Source organism: Hetaerina americana, unplaced genomic scaffold, assembly GCF_022747635.1.
Source record: "Hetaerina americana unplaced genomic scaffold, ioHetAmer1.1.p SCAF_2, whole genome shotgun sequence".
NCBI classification, from domain to species: domain Eukaryota; kingdom Metazoa; phylum Arthropoda; class Insecta; order Odonata; family Calopterygidae; genus Hetaerina; species Hetaerina americana.
This window is the reverse complement of record NW_027286763.1, coordinates 106,984,817-107,005,195: the sequence shown is the minus strand read 5'-3', so window position 1 is coordinate 107,005,195 and position 20,379 is coordinate 106,984,817.

Here is a 20,379-nt window from a genome sequence, read left to right as displayed (position 1 = left end):
CACGCTTGCTGGAAAGCACCAAACAGGACCCTCGGCCAGGCACTTCGTCGAGGCATCTTTGACGTAACCCAGTGGTCTAAAATGGTACTCATAGGGGTTGTATTTGGGTCGTACTCAAAGGCCCATGTTTTGTCAACAGTGACCACCTATTCTAGATAAATTGGGTCACTGCCACAGTGGTCCAAGAGGTCCAAGGCAAGATTGTCAAACAAGCAGTCTTCCGAAAGCACCTTCGGGACCATCTTGGCACACCTTTCTCATGGCTTAATCTTCTGTAAGAATAAAATACACTGTTGTTTTCTGAAAATTGCACTCTTCTGCTAACATTCTGACACTTGGGGGTCAATCATAATTCAGCATGTGCCTCACTTTTTGCACATTTTCATCACAGTGTGTTGTGTTGCCCTCCCAGAACATACTGTGCAAGCAGAAAACCATCACCTGGGACATTTCTTAATCTCCATAAGCATCCTCAACCATGGTCATGGTCTCTGAACCCAATTTCCCGAATTAAAAACAAAATATTTATCACATATCATTGCTCCTTTGAAAGTGGCATCGTGAATTTGTGACGTGATCCTCGAACAGGAGTTCAGTCTAGCAGTGATCCGCAGACTGTAACGACCCGCAGACAACTGCCACGGGTCGTACAGCTTTCCCAAGACCTCTCATCCTTTTTCTGGCCACAAATAGCCTCACTCCAGTCCTCCACTTTGACGGGAAAAATCGTTTTAATTACTTTTCGGGACAGACCCTGTTTCTTCTACTGGGAGATGACGTCAGATTGTGGGTTCTCCAGAGGTTAATCTTTCAAGCAGTGAAATAGCACGCCGCTTCGGTGTGGCGCCAACAACAATCTATCGTATAAAGTCCTGTTGGGAGCCGGATCATTACGTAGAGTTCCAAGAGAATCTGCGGTCCACTACCACAGAAGAGGATGAGCGACTGGCTGAACGCATTAGAGAAAACCCCTTTACACCGTCAAGCAAGATCAACTTTCCAGCCGCCTCTAGAGCAGCGCAAAATCGTCTTTCCCACGTAAAATGCACTCAAGGCGTATTAAGGCGGAGGTGTTTACCTCGGCGCGCGGCGTCGCTCGAGTTGCCTTTGCCAAAGCGCTCCCTGAAAGGAGAATGGCATTTCGGAGGAGTGCTTTTTTCAGACGCAGAAAACACACTCCCTTCTTTCTCTTCCAGGCAAAGTTATTTTTTCTCGTCCGAATAGTATGTCCACTACGATCCAATAGATGGCTGAGAATGGCCAAAGAGTGCTTGATTATCCGGTCCACACCCGGGTGCGAATTGGTGCCGAAACGATTAATCCTCACCAGGGGCATGCCATTGATGCCAAATTCCAACCTTTGCCTCTGCTCCTGATGAAACGCCCATTCCACCAGAGTATTTCTTCTCATTAAGGAACCGACAAAGGTCACGTGGGACAAGGTTCACACTACATAGAGGAGGAGCACTCGTCACATTGATTCTCTCGGGCTATTCTGAAACAACATTTCCGATGTGCTGTCATGCATTATTAAGATGCCGCACCCAGCCTGTTGCTTTGAAAGGTGGCTTTTGTAATCGATATGGCCTTGAAGTGTTTTCAGTAAAATCCCTATAGTTTATATGCTCTATTTGCAGCTGCCGGTACACCATTCCCTAAATATCGGAAAGCAGTATGGCCATAACTTTCCCAGGGGAATGCACTACTATTAAGGTTTTTTATATTAATTATTCTAGAGATTTCAATTTATAACTTTTCAAATTTTCTGTACCAAGTGGGGGTGACACCTAATGAAATTTAAATGTTAAACGACGAAACAGCTGTGACTTTACTTCCACATCAACACACTTAAACTGGAACTCCGAATCCAACTTTCTTTGAAATCGATTTTCTTATCTTAAAAACATGCTCGCGCTGGGATTTAGGAAAGAACAGACTCTCTAGAAGCCACCTGTGGGATTACAGAGACTTAAGCTGAAGATTTTTTCAGGTGAAAGCATATTTTCAATGCACCCTATTCACTTGTCTCGCGTAACATCCATCATTGCCTTAGGTGAACTGAACATGCATCAAAATGCAAAAGCTGGCATTGACCATATACTGAAGTCAAATAAATGAAACTTTTACCGAATGTATTATTCCTACTAATAATATAAGGCAGCATTAAACTTATGCTCCATTAATCAAGCGAATTAAGAAATGTATGTTGGCTCGTTATTGAACAGCCCTCGTCAAATGATGAGATCTCACAATGCAGAGGAGTTATGGACAATGAAGGCAGAAAAAATGGTGCAGTATTGAGTCAGTAGGTGGTGCAGTCTTTTTCTAGTAGACCACGGTTGGTTTTAGGGAAGGGAGGAGGCGGATGGATGATCGACAGAATCATTTCCTCTTCTCCCGACCTCTTCAAAAATCTTGATGATGAGTCATAGGGCATATGTGCACAGGTTACTTAGTCTGAGAATTAAGAAAAAAGGCAGTCTTTTTCCATCTAATTCACATTATGGCGACATTAACATATCCCAGACTTATCCACACAGGCGCATATTATAGGTATAAGACTAGTGGAATTGATTGATGGGAATGTTAGGACACATCAGTCAGTAGAAATAGGTCCCCTGCATTTCGGAAAAAGGTATATGCAAAAAAATAATTTCACTCAGAAAATGACTGAATTCGAATTCCATTGTTCACAAAATTTGTAATCTCGAATCTTAGTCTTCTTTTCCAGGCTTTTACATTTCGTGGCAATTAACCAAATGGCCCACTGGCAACGGCCTAGTGATGCACCCTTGTAATGCACAAGAAGAATATATGTATGAAAGAAAATGCATTTTTTATAAACAATGACCCTTAAAAATTCTCGAAATTACCGACCGCGCCTGTACCCTCACACATGGTCATGGCTCACACCATCCTATCGTGATTATGAACTTCGATTTACATGAATGACTTACGTGTGGGCAAAAGAAATCTTACGGTACATGAGCTAATCGAAAGAGATACAACGTGTTCACTCTCAAACTCGACGGGAATAAATGTCGCCAATTGTGTTGCGTGAAAAAAAGATTCTATCGCCATGGTCATGGTTTTGGATCATATTAGGCAAGTATTTGATATTAGTGTGTACCTTTGATTATGATTAAAAACCAAGTTTTGTGATTATAGAAAATCAAAACACTACCATAGAAAAATACGCTGACGATTTCAATCTAAATTATATAATTAGGTGGTTTTAAATTATACAGTCAATTAACGTAGCATTGCGCCACTAAGTGAAATCTGACGCTTAACATAGATTTGGCTCGTATATTTTTACCCAACACACCTAGGTATATCATTCGTGTAGCTTGGAATTCAACGCCGGCGGGCCGGATTCTGTCGGGGAAAGGATTGCATTTTATGTGTGGGAAGAGACCCAGATATCCAGCTCGATAGGATTTTTCGCTACATAATCTCGAGTCCAAAGTTCAATAACGATATCATATGAGTAATATCGGTCACCATTTAATGCATATGTTTTAGCCATATGGCTCCCCGATTCACCCTTTGGAAACTTATATATCTGCATTTAAATATTAAACGGTTAACATCATCTTATTTATTGTGTTACTATGTTGAGAAATAAATTATACATATCATAATATGAAAAAAAATAATCCTGTGATATGTCGGATTCCACCTCTCCGACGAAATAATTTCGAGAGGTGTGAAAGTAATTTTTACAAATTTACAGAACTTAATAGACTTTTTTAGTGTTTTTAGTTTTTAATTCAAGTTCTCCCCTCCCTCCCCGCTACACTCCGTACGAATATTTCCGTGGTTTTCTCTCTTTTCGAGTCGCCATTTCTCAGAGCGAAACATTTATCCCTTTCCCACATAATGACTCCCAAGTTCAAAATTACCCGTGCTTATTAACGGTAGTCGTAAATTCGACATGCAAGTATCACCAGAAATAACCGAAGCTTTGTGCCACAGGGAGCATGATTCCACACAAACGCTGTTTCGTTTTGGCTGTTTTTCCCACCGGTGGCGCAGTCAAGAGCATCCACGCTCCGTAAAAAGTTCGTTTTATTTGGGAAAAAAATTAAAGTTGAAAAAACCAATTCACGAACACTCATACCTTGGAGTCTCCTTGGCCAGATAAGCACATTCAATTTTTTCAGAGCATCCGCGTTTTCACGTTCTCTTACGTCTGCTATCCTTTTGCACCCGAGTACTTTAATTTTCACAGAAAAGCTTCGCCGACTATACTCGTATACTTCGTCCGCTTCGGGACTTGAGTGCGCAAATTTTGCATCAGCTGGTGAACACTATTCCCAGCTGGTTAATTACGTCAAATTAACAAAGGCTTCATCATTTCCTAGGCAAACATTCCATTTCTACCTAAAAATCACCGTTTCCATCTCAAAATTATGCACATCACTGTTCAATTGCCAATAATCAGCTCCGGCAGCAGGTCATTGGAGGCCGTACTGTAACGAATATGGCCCTATCGAGTTGCGATTATTATTAGTAATTTTTGAAATGAAAATTAGGATTCTCTTTCGAAATTTTCGTACGTTTACATTATATGAGGGTAAGTCAATACATAACTCGCAAAAAATGGAAGGAGACAAAAAAATAGTCAAAGCAACTTCCTGAAATTCATTTCAATTTTCTACGCATTCACCCTGTACACCCAAATACATATCCCAACACTTAACAAATCCTTTATAACCGGCAGAAAAAAATTCTTTTGCATGCTGTCACGGGCAACGAGTAATCTCTATGGCCTATGGCATGATTATTTCCAAAACTTCGACCACCCAAATGATTTTTTAAGTACCCGAACAGATGAAAATCACTGGGGGCTAAGTGAGGATTGTACGGTGGGTGTTCAAAGTGTCCCCAATGAAATGTTGGCAACAGTTCCTGTGTTTGTCTTGCTGACGTTTGCGACTTATCTATTGACATTCCTGCAGATCAACTTTCTCTCATATCAACGCCTTTAAGTTTAAATAGCAGTGTGGTGTTGAGCTTTCAATCAATATATTGTGTTTCGATCCTTCGTTTTATATCCTGGGAGCCTCCATTAAAACATTTTTGTTACTGATGTTTCAATATGCAATACCAGTCTGAACAAGGGTGCTAATTGTAAGAAAAAACATAGGCGATGTAAAAAAAACCCTAGATTTGCTATGAACTAGATGCATTTTGTGAATTTAATGTGGCTTAGCATAATGTTAGTTCTTCTTGGGCTTTTTTCTTTGTCTTCCCTTCGCACAAACCCTTCAGTAGTTCCCTCCAAATATGCCCACATGGCCATTATCGTTCACTCGTATATTGAGGAATCTATGCAAGCCACCAAATATGCGGTTGGGATAGTCGATATACAGACAGCGCCAGATGTATAGGTTATTTACGAAATAAGGCGTAATTTAGGCAGGAACTCGATGAATTGGCAGTTATTAACAAGAGGCGGTATTAGAAGGGAGTAGGAGTAAGTGAAATTAATGTATATTCCTATGAAGCTGCCATAAATAGGCTAGTGGGCAACGCCAGCATTTATGTATGACATTTCCCGAGGTGCTTTTACTCTGAGTTACAATGAGTTGGTCTAACCGATCAGTATTACATCGTCTTCATTACTCAGTGATTTTTAAAAAATAAACACTTTTACGAATATGTCGTTAGGCCGACGGTCAGAATATTTCAACCGCCGTTAACTCATGTTGTCACAGAAAAATGTATATACAAATAGCGTGAATATGATTATTTATCAACAAAAAATGTTTTAAAATACGAGAATTGGCTGAAAAGTAATGCACACATGCTTGTAGAGCGCGAACGGGGGAGTAAGGAGGGTGTGGAATTGGTTCAAATTGCAGGTTTCGCAGAGCCTCTCCAGTTGCGCACGAGGTGTGTGGACGAGCGTTGTCATGCTGCAAGATTATTGGCGCCAGGCTGCATTTAATACGATAAACTTGACCAATATGGTTTTAAATACGCTTTTGAGTGATTCGCCTGTCATTTTCAATAAAATCTTCGACGAGTTTGCGATGTTTATCGTCTGTGGCAGTGATCGGACGTCCACTGCGTGTTTCATCAACAATTATGGCTTTCCCAGGCTCGCAACCACGAAATTTCACTACCCATCGATTTACAGTAGACCTATCAACAGCTAAGTCACCATTAACAGCCTTTAAACAACGATGAATCTCAGTAGGAGTCACTTTTTCAGCAATTAAAAATTCGATAACAGCATGCTGTTTAACTCGTGTGGACATCGCACTAGAACACGTCTCCATACTTCCGCTTCTCAAAGTACACTGGATGAATGAAACGACCTCAAGCCTGCACATGCGCGTTGAGGGGGAATGTTACTTCCACGTGCCACCAGGAGTGATTCTGAAGGTCATTTTTTTGTGGTCTACAAATATGTGTGCATTAGTTTTCAACCTACCCTCGGATATAACAATGAATGATGTAACCGTTGTCATGAAATGCGAAATATTCAAATTCGTTGTTGCTACTTCTCAAAATTTCTCCTCGATTCTCCATAGGTTTCCAGCCCAGAATCCACTCCATTACAAATAAGCCGGAACGTAAGAACTGAACGCCTGCAAGCTTCGTATTCGATAGCGTTGATTCGAGTGAAATCCCATTCTTCTGCCTTCAACTCATCAAATTCTATTTTGATGAGATCACTAATTAACCATATTTATGGATCTAATTAGTTGTCGAGAAATTGGCAGCATCCGTAACAAGAGTAAAATAAGTGCCGGATATTTACCCGCTGTGGAACGTAATTCACAATTATTATCACTGCTCGTCGGCGTTTTGCCGCCAATCAGAGATTTCGAGCCGGAAAGAAGGGACTGGGGCTTTGATTATTGACGAAGCCACTGGCGCTGATTTACGGCATGCCTAACGAGGATTGCCGGAATTGTTTACGTACCTGTGCAAAGCTAGCTCACCATGCGTGCAAACAGCTTTCACGTTAACTTATCCAACGCTCGGGACTCATTTGGTTACTTTGATTTAGTTGCGAGGTTAAGCGGAACAGAGAGTTATAATTTTCATGTGTAATTACGTTTAGTATGCATAAAAATCGTCATGCGTAAACTATTAGCTTACACTTTAATTTGACCGAGATATATATGCATATATATACATATGTAAGTACATACTCACGTATATTTATATATAAATATACACGTATACACACACACACATATATTTATATATATATATATATATATATATATATATATATATATATATATATATATAGTCGGTATTGGCCTGGGCAAGTATCTGTGGGCGCCCTCAGCTCCACCCAAGCTGTGTGATTTTTCAGGCAACAGATATATATATATATATATATATATATATATATATATATATATATGATGAAACTAAATAAGGCCGTGGGGGTGGGTAACATTCCTGCGGCACATCTGAAATGTTTAGGAAATGTGGGAGGAAGAGGCTATATGGGATGATTCGTAGGATGGGGATCGAGATGGTGCGGGGGCTAACGTACTGGCTTCCCACCCTGAGGGCGCGGGTTCAAATCCCGGCGGTGTTGAATATTTTTCAGAGGTATCTCGATCCCTACTTGAGGTGCTTTGTGGAGGGCACTTTAAGTGAGTACGCCGTCCGTCGGATGGGATGTTAAGCCGCGGACCCCTTGGCGCCTTTCGTAAAGAGTAGGCTAATGCCGACGCCGGGTTTCTCTCCACCCTTCATCCTTTCCTGTCCTTCCCCTATGGCGCAAATGACCTTAGCTGTCGGTCGCCTCCCCTCAAAACTACTATGATTCGTAGTATCTATGAGGAAGGAATCTGGACAGAAGACTTTATGAGATCAGTGTTAGATCCTATTCCAAAAAAGGTAAAGGCTGGAAGGCTACATCTTGTGAGGACTACAGGACAATAAGTTTGATATCCCACGTAGCTAAAGTTGTTCTCAGGATCATAAACAAAAGGATAGAGAGTAGGGCAAATGATTACTTAGGGGATGATCAGTTTGGGTTTAGGAAGGGGAGAGGTACGCGTGATGCAATTGCAGTAATGAGATTATTAATCTAGAGGAATATAGAACACAACCAGGAGGTATTTGCCTGTTTCGTAGACTTTGAAAAGGCGTTTGATAAAGTGAAATGGGAAAAACTAATGACTATATTGCAGAAAATAGGCATAAATTGGAGGGAGAGGAGGCTTATCCACAACTTGTACATGTATCAGACTGCACAGGTGCGGGTGGGGAACGGGGAGTCCGGATGGGCAGTGTTAGGAAGAGGTGTAAGGCAGGGTTGCCCATTATCACAGTTGATGTTCAACCTGTATGCAGAGGAAATGATTAAAGAGGCATGGGAAGAACTGGATATAGGAATGAGTGTGGGCGGGGAATTCGTAAAATCAGTTAGGTTTGCTGATGACCAAGCTTTAGTTTGTCAGTCAGCCAAGGGGTTGCAAGCATTGCTGAGTGAATTGGAAATTCAGTGCGACAGGTATGGGATGAGAATCAATATTAATAAAACAAGGGTTATGCGATTTTCTAGAAAGAAAAAGGCTAAGCTTAACATTAAAATATGAGGGCAAAAACTAGAGCAGGTAGAACAGTTTACGTACCTGGGAAGTGTTTTGGACCAACACGGTCAAAGTAGTAGGGACGTAAGGAGAAGAATTGCGCTAGGCAAGGAGGCTTTCACAAGGAGGAGGGAGTTGATGAGAGGGATGTTGAGTAAGGATATTAAGAAGGGACTCGTAAAAACTTTGATATGGAACGTAGCTATGTACGGTGCGGAAACGTGGTCATTGAAGCAGGAGGATAGACGTAGATTGGAGGCTTTTGAAATGTCGGTGTGGAGAAGAATGGAGAAGGTGAAATGGACAGAGAAGAAAACAAATGAGGAAGTACTTGGTATGGTGGGCGAGGACAGGGGTTTGTTGAGAGAAATCCTATGGAGGAATGAAAAGTGGATGAAGGGGGTATTGACCGGCAGTGGGATGTTGAAGACTGTAATAGAGAGGAGAATGTTAGGCAAACGACGAAAGGGCAGGAACAGGATAGGAATGCTGGAAGGGACGAAGGGAGGAAGAAAGTTCTCAGAGATGAAGAGGGACCTGACGTATAGTAGCCAACTGGATTGTGTTTCGTTAGGAGTCACAAAATATTTATTTAGTAGCTTTGTCCATCCAAAAACCTACCTTAACCGGTAGATTACCTAAATAATTATATATATATATATATATATATATATATATATATATATATATATATATATATATATAATATAAATATATAAAAACACAGATGTAGATTTTTAGAATATAGAGACACAAAGAAAGGACACTCACACTTTGTTATTTTACGTTTCGACAGCACGGCTGTCGTCTTCAGAACTGAACAATTCCAGCAGTCATTACTTCTACATCTTCAGAGGAAGACGGATTGTTTCCGTCGAAATATCAAGAAAATACGTGTGAGTGTTCTCTTTTTTGTTTGTGTTTCTATATTATGTGTCACTGTGTATTGTACTATTCGGCACTTCCGTGTTACGTCTATGAAAGCATATATATATATATATCACTAAATAAATGTGGGTTGCTTCCATGCTGATGATGATTACACAAAACTACAAATTCTCTGGTACTCGGTTCAACTTTATGGAACTTCATGACCAAAAACGAAAAATAAAAACTTTGTTGAGTTCCACTGAATTTTATTAAATACGACCGGTTTCGTCGAATGGTCGACATCACCAAATAATGATTTCGATTGCTTACGAATTACATTTCTAATCCTTAACTGTTTAAGCATAAAATAGCCGCAAATCACTTACGCTATAATATTTCCACCATAGCAACTGGATCAGCTGCAGAATTTAAGGGCCCATGAGACACAAAAATGGTTGTCTTTTCTCACTTTACCTATCGAATGCTAATAAAATTCCAGGGAATTCTGCGAATCGAGATTTATACTCATCGAAGACTGCAAAGAGAACCGAGGTGAATCCCATATTCTTATGAGTTCCTCATGTTTCTCCGAAGTGGTATGAAGACGTGATGAAAAAGAGTACAAAATTGGAGCTGATTAGTTCGTAATTTTAAGGGAAAATTTGCTTCGAATATTAGGCATATCATGTATTTCTCTCAAGATTTCGACGACCACGAAGATTCGCATCTCTCCCATGAATATGCTCGTGATTTAACAGTTCAAATCTTTGGAGACGTTTAAATTTTTTATTCACTTTATTCAACCATGAACGCAATCATTTCATTCACTCAATTTTATTTCGTATTCCTGTGAGGCTCCAGCTTATCTGATGTCAGCAATAACATCCGAGCATGAACTCGCATAGAAGAAGTCTGAGTAGGAGAGTTAGATTGAATGGGTTAATAGGCAGCGATTATAGTTTATTATCCTGGCGGCCTTTGAAAAAATAAAGCGGAGCAAGAAGCCACCTCTTGCCCTTTTGTATACACGTGCACATCATCGATCTCTGGCTTTCCCCTCAATTCGCTCATTCTGAACTTAGTTGGTACTATGGCTGCATATCAACCCTATTAACTCCACAGGCGATCAAACTCGAAAGGCGCCCAAATAACTGTTTTGCGATCGATAATATTATTTATGAAATTCTCGTGCTTAAAGATCCAAAAGCAATTATCGTCTGACCGGACTATTCTAATATATCACGATCTGAACTTGTTTACTCCCAAGTTTGTGGATCGATTGCGGGCCTTGAGACTCAACTGTTTTATTTCAACTACGGTGTTTCGGTCCCTATTAAACGTGACAACAAGCCGTCATGGTTTATCTGAATTCCACTCTTCGTGTATCTGATTCAATATGTCATTATTCCCGTCTTCCTATTACCCGTTTTATTATAATTTTATAGATGAATGCATTTTTATGTCAGACACCCTTGTAGGTATTTTAAGTATTTTGTAAGTCTTTGGTCATTTGATATCAATGAAAATATGTTAACAAAATGGAAGATAGGAGCTTTTACTGCCGCATTACCAGGAAACAACAGAAAATAAAACTGTGAACGCTCGATTAAACAAATTATGACAAACTTTTAAAGCAATATTTAATAATTATAGCTTTTTTCGCTGTAGGTAATTCCTATTGGGAAAACATCGCCCATTTTAGCGTATGCAAATTATATGTTTATACTCGCGACGCTTTCCTTAAGCTACGATATTTCCCTGGCTTAACTCTAACTTCTCAGAATGTTTCTCTCAAATTTGTTTTCATTTTACGTGGCCCCTTTGATCACTCTTCATTATTTTCAATTTTTACCTTAGATTTGAATCAATATGTATGTTGAGTATTAATTTCAATGCTATTGAGAAAATTATGAACTTGACTGATAAAAGTGGAGAAAATTTCGCTACCGTATAATTTTTACACGACCTACTATTATCTTAAAATCTTATTTATTTGCTACGGTTCCAAAACCTGCAAATATGTTTCCTAAGATATAACTGGTAAATTTTTCGCGCTCTTGTAATCTTAGATTATTTTTTTTAGACTTTCTCAATTTTTCCTCTGGAGAAAAATTGTTATCGGACCCCTGAGAACGCATAGCCAAAACAACGCACCCCCGTTTCATACTGTCGAACAGGCAAATCGCTTGTAGAGATGTCGGAAGAGATTTCAAACGCATATCCACCACATGATTTGGGAAGCGAAAATAGCGGGTATGTAGTTGCATACGTTTTATTTTTGACGGGTAGGAAAAGTGCAAAGGACGTGCACCACTCAAAAAAGTATTTTTTATCAAGACCATTTTGATGAACTTTGACCGGAGAATATGATGAAAATCTTAGTAATATTCGTTTCGATGCATCTGCCTTCGAATTATTACATAATAAAGTACAAGGTTACCTTCAAATGAAGACATTTTTCCTAATTAACTTAGAAACTTAAGGCTCCAACGGTTAACTACTTTACTTTCATTTAATTACACTGTTGTGCATGCAACGCATTTCTTGTAAACTGCATAAATAAAAGCTTTTCTACCTTCCCTCCGCATTACTTCTTAAGCTTCGTTCGCTCGACTTGGCGCTTCAACGAATTCAATTAGGGAGCGTTGCCCTCCTGCGTCGCCTTTCGCCGTAAGTGTGTGGCCGATGGAAAGAACCGAACCAAGTCGAACCTTTTAGCCAACGCTCACACAGCTCCGTGTAGACCAGTCCACAACGTATCACATTTTATAAACCATCCGAAATATTTTGCCTTTCACACGATAAATCAACAATATCACCACAAATAGTATGAACAATTGAATTTTCTCTTAAAAAATTCATGAACTTTTTCAATATTTTTTATTTTAAATAATGAAACATTAAACGGGTTGATAAAACAATTTCGGCTTCTTCATTTCAACACTGCAGCTCGCATATGTAATTATTATGCCACTGAGCTTGTTCAATAACTAGGTATATTGTAATTATAAGCCTAGCACGTGCTTTGATGATCTGTGTTGTCATCGATACGAAATTTGCGCCGAATTTACGAGGACTCACTAAATAAGGAGCGGTCACAATTTTTTTTATCCTCATATATCTTTGGCAAAAACTCAATTTCATGCTGTACTCATAGCTTAACTTGTGAAGTATATGCGGTGTAAGGTGGATGGACATGACTCCATTATTACGTCAGCGGCAGCTGCTGCAATTTGAAGCACATCCATCTCCCCTACTGTGACGATTGCGGGAACACGGGACGCTGCATTGAAATTTTGCTTTCGCTCATCCGGGGCCTGTACGTATAATGCTATAGAAGGCTTAAAAAGGGCTTATATTTCCTTACAGCACAGATAGAAGTTTGTTAGTAATGTTTAAAGAGGGGAGTTCGATCGATTTCAAATGATGGTGGACCCTGAGCTCCAGTCTCTACTCTGACGGAAGTAAACATTGACGTCAATGCTGCCATTGCGAGGTTAAGCCATCAACATGACATGGAATGGCATCAATTAAACTATCAGAAATATTGAAAATTTCATTGTGTGCCACCCATACTTTGGTAACAGAAATTATGCACAAACCTCATGCTTCTGCTTAGTGGGTACCGAGACTGCTCATACCCAAAGAAGATGACGTTCATGCACAAGTTTGTGTGCAGTTGAATTTGACATTAAAGGAAACTTAGGAGTTTTCTAAACTCTGCAGCTGTATTTTGGCTTAATTATTTCAATCCTGAGAGTAAATAACGAAACTCTGAATGAAAAATGCCAAATTAATGGCTTCTGCTGGTAAAGTTATGGTCGTATTATTTTTCAACATTTAAGGAATATGATATATCATCAATTCGGATCAGCAGACGCAATTTTAAATGAAAAATACTACATGAATATACTCCAAGAAAATTCTCCGAGGCCATATCAATCGCAAAAGGCTAAATTCCAAAGCCGCAGGCTGGATGCTGCACCACGTCAATGCACGGCTCCACATTGCAACTTCTGTGGCTGGATAGCCCTCGAAAATTACTACTATTGCATTTTCTTATGCACTCTTTATGATCCAGCCCCATGTGACTTTTTCTAGTCCTCCAATATGAGGAAACGGTTTCCTGGGAAGCTTTTTTAGCCATCAGAAGCAGGTGAAGGTGAACTGATGATGTTTAAACGCAATAGATGCTGATGACGCAATATTATTATTAAGTCATCTACCGGTTAAGGATCAACTACCAAATAAATATTTTATGACTCCTAAAAAAACACAATCCAGTTGCCTACTCTGCATCAAGTCCCTCTTCATCTCTGTATACTTCCTCCCTCCTTTCATCCCATCCAACATCCCTATCCTGTTCCTGCCCTTTCGTGTGCCTAACATTCTTCCATCTAACACAGTCTTCAATATCCCACTGCCGAACAATACGCCCTTCATCCATTTTTCCTGCCTCCTTAGGATTTCTCCTAACAAAGCCCTCTCCTCGGCCACTCCCATGGACTACAACCTCGACGTGGTGGAAGGGCTGGTGCGTTCCGATGACCCCTAGAGCTGTGCTGGCGGGAGTAATAATAATTGCTCCTGGTAGGGTCACTCATGCCAGATAGCTAGAAGGTTAGGAGCCAGACGAAACGTAGTCCACGCAGTGTCGTTCAGGAAGGCGGCTGCAGAGGCGTCTGACCCCAGTGGGGCGGCCTATGAGTGAAGGTGTCACGTTAAAAACACTATTGAGGAAGGCAATAGAAAACCACCTTAATTATCATTCCCAAGAATATAATGATGGCAATACTACTAGAGTCAAAAACATGAAACTTGTACTACAGATTTAACACATATTTAGCTAAATATATGACCCAAAAATAAACAATTCGCACGTTAGATGAGGCGAATAAAGTATTATTGGTCACGTCATATCGAACAGCCCTTTTGTATAGGCAAGCCGTAAGATCCAGGATGAGTAAGGGATATGGTGAACTTTGACGAGAACGAAAAGTGTCGCAGGTAACTAAGGACATGGTTGAGAATCTGATTGCGCATAATCACCACCCACCGCCACCCAAATCAAGGAGTGGCCTAGTTGTTGATATTACGACTCTGGTCTAATGATCCGTATTAATGAGAGGAGGCGAACATCTGTGGATTACCCAACGAGAACATAGCGGTGTGGTTGTTATTCGCGTTAATGATCATTATGAGCGTATGTTGTGAAGATCAGTAATCATGTTCCAGGAAAACTATATGAGGAAAATGTAATCCGAAGAGTATTTAAGTGCTTTCTCCTAAGCTTTTCATGGAAACTGACAAGTCACATTCTTCTCGATCAATACCAACAGAGAAAAGCTTTTATCTATTGATTTAACCAAAAAAAAGATAAATAGTCGTGAGGCTACTTATTAAAAATTACCACACTTATAAAAGAAACTTTGAAGTTCAATAACCTTTTTTAGCATACACTATGAGTGTTTCATTCTAATGAACCCGTAAAATATTGAAATATTAAAACAATATCTATGTCGCTGTAACTTACAAATACCCATTATTTCCATAGAATTACATAAATATTCATTGCATCTAGGTAATTCCATTGGGATAGATTCCTAGTTCAAATCATCGGCGTGGATACATATATTTTAAATATTTTAGTTATTTTGATACTTGTTAATTTATAAGTAAAGAGATTTATTTTCAATTCAAACTACCAAATGGTGGCGTTTAAAAATCGTATTTGCCACAGAGAGAGAGAGAGAGTTCTGAGGCCGAACACGAGCGTCTCCCCACAATGAAATCGTTCGATATCGGGCCTTGTACTATCGCCTAACCTCCCTAGATGGCAGCATCTCCCGATTGGCTCCAAATTTAACTCGTAGAAACTCCAAAGAATGACTGATCCTTTTATAAGTGAACTATGATGTTCATAAAAAGCTTCCAATTTATTTTACACTCCCATCTCAATGAGATGGGAGTATAAAATGTTCCACTATTCATGTACCCTTCTGTTTACTTTTTTATCCTATCCTGCACTGAAAATAATTACTAATCTTCTCTCTCAACGGGTTTCATTGATATCTTCCAATGATATTCTTCCATACAGTCACTATGGGTTTCGGAATCGACACAGTTAGCAACATATAGTTACAATAATTAAAATTATTTCATAAACGGATTTTCAACGTTCAGTTTTCGCAAAGAGTTAAAGCTGATCAATTTTCAAGATTTGAAAACAACGAGTGCTATATTTCGTCACTCCGCATATAATAGTAAGCTACTTCTTGCGCATCATAAGTCTCCGGTTCGATTATAGGTCATTCTCTTCAACTTCCCAAAAGGAATCCATCTTAAGTTCATTTAATTGCCTGCGATCTTAAATTCCTTTGCAAAATTAAATAAGAATTAACGGTGGTACAAACTCCACGAAAGTGTCATTAGAAAGAAATAAAATATTTTCTCTTATTTTTACCGTCAAGTTTTGTTTTGAAATTCTAAATTGGTAGAGCTCAAACAAAATGTTCCAAAATGTCCTCAAATCAGGTGAAAAAGATCCATCACACCAGCGAATGCTATTTTGAAAGAGTGCAGTCGAAAAACCCTCAAAAAATCAATGGAGAAATCAATTAGTGTTGAGTTACTTGCCATCTTCTTTTTTATTTTCTCATTTACCCACGTTGCTGGTATATAATAAGATTGACATTTCAATCAATTAAGACATTCATGGACACTCGTTGCACGTAACACTATTAAGGTATTAATCAAAAACTGGCATCTACATACAAAATTCTGATAAAGTTAATAATATCATTGAAAATGCTTTTTTAAAATAAGCTCTATAAATAAATTCCTGTATAAATATAAGTTTTACTGTTTCTTGCCATGGTCCAAGATGGTCTCAGTATTAGGAATATCATAAAAAGAACTCCGTTAGGCAGAGTAGCTTTCCCAAGGGTGGATTTTTAACAGGGTCGTCAAATGATGAGTTTGAGGAAGAAATAGGGAGATTAAGGAAATACTTGCGAAAATTTACTATAGAGCGTGGTCTTTTACAGTTCGGAAACTTGGCCAATGAAGCATACTGATAGGCTTACAATAGAGGCTTTTGAGATTTAAGTGTGGAGAAGGATGACTTGTAAGGTTAGGCAATCAAACGAAGAAGTGGCATGGAGTGGGACTAGAGGGGATTTGTGGACAGAAATCAAAAAGAGGTGGGAAAGGTGGATGCGGAGTAATTTGATTCGCGACGGAACGTTGAACACTGTGGTAGGAAGGAGGACACACTAGGTAACCTAGGTAGGGTTAGGAAAATGATAGGGATGTAGGAAAAGAGAATGTCTGCGGAATTGAAGAACAGTTTATCATCGTGCAGGGGTCAAGCTGTGTCTTGATGGACGAGGATAATACATTTGGTGACGCCCAGTGGGAGTCCATCCAAAATCTAATTTAAGCGGTACACGGTCAAATAATAATTATTATTTAAAAGGCTGCCTTCGTATGACTGGCGGTGGAGCGAGCAACGGGAGGGCCATGATTGGTGACCAGGGGGCATGACCCCCTAGTTTTTTTTATAAATTAGTGATCAATGTTTGATTTGATTTGGCTCCTGTTATTATTTGATTCAAAAATTTTTTTATGCTCCTAAATGAACTGCTTCAAACATTAATGATTGTAAAGAGGTATTTTAGCGAAAAATAATTTCTATCAAAGCTCTAAATGAGCTCTTATCGTTTTATTTTCTTTTGAATTGCACTGATATTTATCAATAAGGCACTCGGGCTCGAATTTCAGATGTGAAAAAATGTTTGTGGTAAATGCGATTGTCAGTTGCAAATGAAAATGCAATAGTGTACAATTTTCGAGGGCTCGAGCATGATCATCGCATCCTAATTCTTCCAACATAACGTTTGCATGGTTTTATTTGTGGTTGAAGTGTACCTTCAGTGCACTTCTTCCACGAAGAACTCACGGGTCATATTATATATTAGGATGAAAAATCTCAAACTACCGCGTAAAATTCATAATCATAGCATGTTTTAGTCTAATAAATTCTCAGCGTAAAGTGTCGACATAATTGATGATTTGAATATTATCGGTAGAATAGATCACCTTACAACGAGAAAATATATTAATAGCCGGAATCCATTCCAAGTATAACCGGGTCGCTAACTCTTTCCGAATCCTTATCCGCGCTAAGATAAACTTCTGAAAGTATATCTTCCCAAAATTTATCTACGATCACTTAGAATTCGAATTTAATAACCATTTTCAACAAGCATATTTTTCGATGTGCATGTTCATTGTTTTGGGCAGAGTTCATTATTTTCCATTACTGCGTAAATGGCCATTGATCAAAAGATTTCTTGTTTCTCCGATTCATACTCAGCGATAATGCTGGCATATCCACGAGTCATGGCAAAATCCAATCCTCATGAAAACGAAACTACCGTGAGTGGATAAGCCTTCCCACTCCCGATGACCGCCATTTAGGAAGACGCATCATTAAAATATGAAGATTTTCCACCAAATTTAGGATTTCACAATTATTTTATTTCTTTGTGCGCAAAATAACTCTTCGGAGGAATCTTTTTTTCGATGGTACGGTAAGTCTTTGCTCTTTTTTTAATTTTTGACTTTTGGAATGAAGGATGATGGAATAAAGGCTTATATCTATTTCGGTACTTCGATGAAGCATGCGTCCGTATGCCCCAATTTGAGACACTTAAAATACCGAAATTTGTACAATTATATCTTGAATGTATCGTGTAAATAAAAATGGATTGCATGAAAGAATGTAAATTAATGGACCACTACGTTGGAATAGATCAAGGTAGGCCGACGAGTGAGATGAGTTATCCAAGTCTATGGTTAGATAGATAGTATTATTAGAGGATATAGCTCACTTACGTTGTTAGACTCACCCTATAGATAATTATCTTAGTCAAAACAATCGTCTGAAGGTAAGTACCGTATTAGTACTTTATGCCCCGGCGATATCTTTAGCATGGTAGTAAAATGGGATGAAGTTAATAAATTATCGCAGATGTCATCAGGAACCAGGCAAATAAGTTTCCAGAAGGAAAACTGGTTTCATGAAATGGATAGAACGGGCAAACAGAACACAGGCTTACATTGAATTTTAAGTCATACGGATTGGAAGGAGATTAAGTGTGCAATGCAGTTGTAAAGACCACAATGAAATTTATATGACCTGAAACAGCGATGAATAAAGGGAGTAATTTCGAATGATAAGGATTCTAATAAACTCAGAGATAAGTTGCACCAGCAGGTGCTTAAAATAATGGCATGGTTTTCAGCAGAGTCCTATTTTTTTCTGACGCATGAGGAGAGAAACGTTCTCCATCTAGCAAAGATACGACCGAGGTGAGATAGTGAAGGGGTGTCACTCTCATGGACAGAAGAACAAGCGATAACATTGTAAGCAAGACGAGAGCGGCAATGGAGTGGAAGAGACAGAGGAGATTCGATCGGCACGTCGGCAAAAAAAAGAGCAGAACTTGGTTGGAAGAGACATCGAGAGAAAGGTTCTCGACAGAGGGTGACAGGGAACATCGATGATGACTCTGTTGAGTTGTCTATTAAGGGCAATATTACTCTATCTACTGTTAAATGTTACGTCACTTCTTTTGTGCAGTAAAGATGAAAATATTCTCTAAAATTTTAAGGAAAGGCTAATGAAAAAAAGTAAATCAAAGTTTTCAAATTCATTTCATAAATTTCCCCGGTGTTTTTGTGTCGCGTCACTGCTAATATCCGTGCCTTGACTATGCCTATAAGAATAAGAAAATTTTAATGGACATTTTTATTTTATAGGGATAAAAAATGTATGTCAAAGAGGGGAGATGGATCAGCTGGCATTCGAACGAAATATTCCAAAAGGGAAATATGATAAGCAGAAGTATTAACTTTTCATCATTTAATGCCAACTAAAAAGCAACAACTTTACCCAGCAGCGTATTTTCGTCCATTTATCCGTAAAAATGAAATAACATTTATTGAAGTTACGCAAGTGATAAAAAATTATAGGCATAGCCAATAAGGCCATTCTAATTTGAATAAGACCATTTTGAAGGTTGAACAGGAAATGGATAATTGGGTCGTTATTTTTATGAATGAGTTGAGTTGATATATTGTCAACTTAACTTATTAGATCAATTTTACTATCAAGTGTGGTGTTTTTCATTGCTTTACATGCCCCTAATTTGTTGTTCTGTCAAGTGCTGGATATCCTAAAACTACTGTGTTGTTCCAATGGTAAGATACATTCATAAACCCATTAGTAGAGCAGTAATTTTCTTTGAATCACTCTATTAAAAGCCAGTACTTAAGGCGATAACTCACCATTTATAAATAATACTAACACTAGCATACTCTCCAGAAGAGGAGGTCCCAAATTGTGTTCTTTGAGGTCTTTCTTAATCATAAATATTGACTCGCCTCCTCTCTCTTGAATAAAACAAATGCCTAGCCCTAAGAAATAGAACCTATGAACCTTTCAGCCTTTAAAATTTCTATACATGCCTTTCAGCCTTTATAATTTCTATATATGTGACATCTCATAGTCAATTAATAATCTATCTTATAATTGATTAGCATGTGTAATATTAAAATTTAAATTACATGTATATATTTTCATTTACTTCCTAAACTAATAAAGGCGCCAAAAATGTGAAATTCATTCCTTCAAAATGTCATAAGAAGATGAAATTATTGTTGAAAATTGATAATTAGTAGTTTTTTCCTTGATAAAATTATCTTTTATAAAATTTGGCAACATTTACAATGCCAAATTCCACTCTCATCCTTGGGACGTGACACATTTTGGCGACAACTTCCATAAGATATGCATGGGGAAGAATTTTGTAAATAAAATGAGTTTCCAACTGTGGGAACATCATTAAATAAGTGCTCCGAGATAATT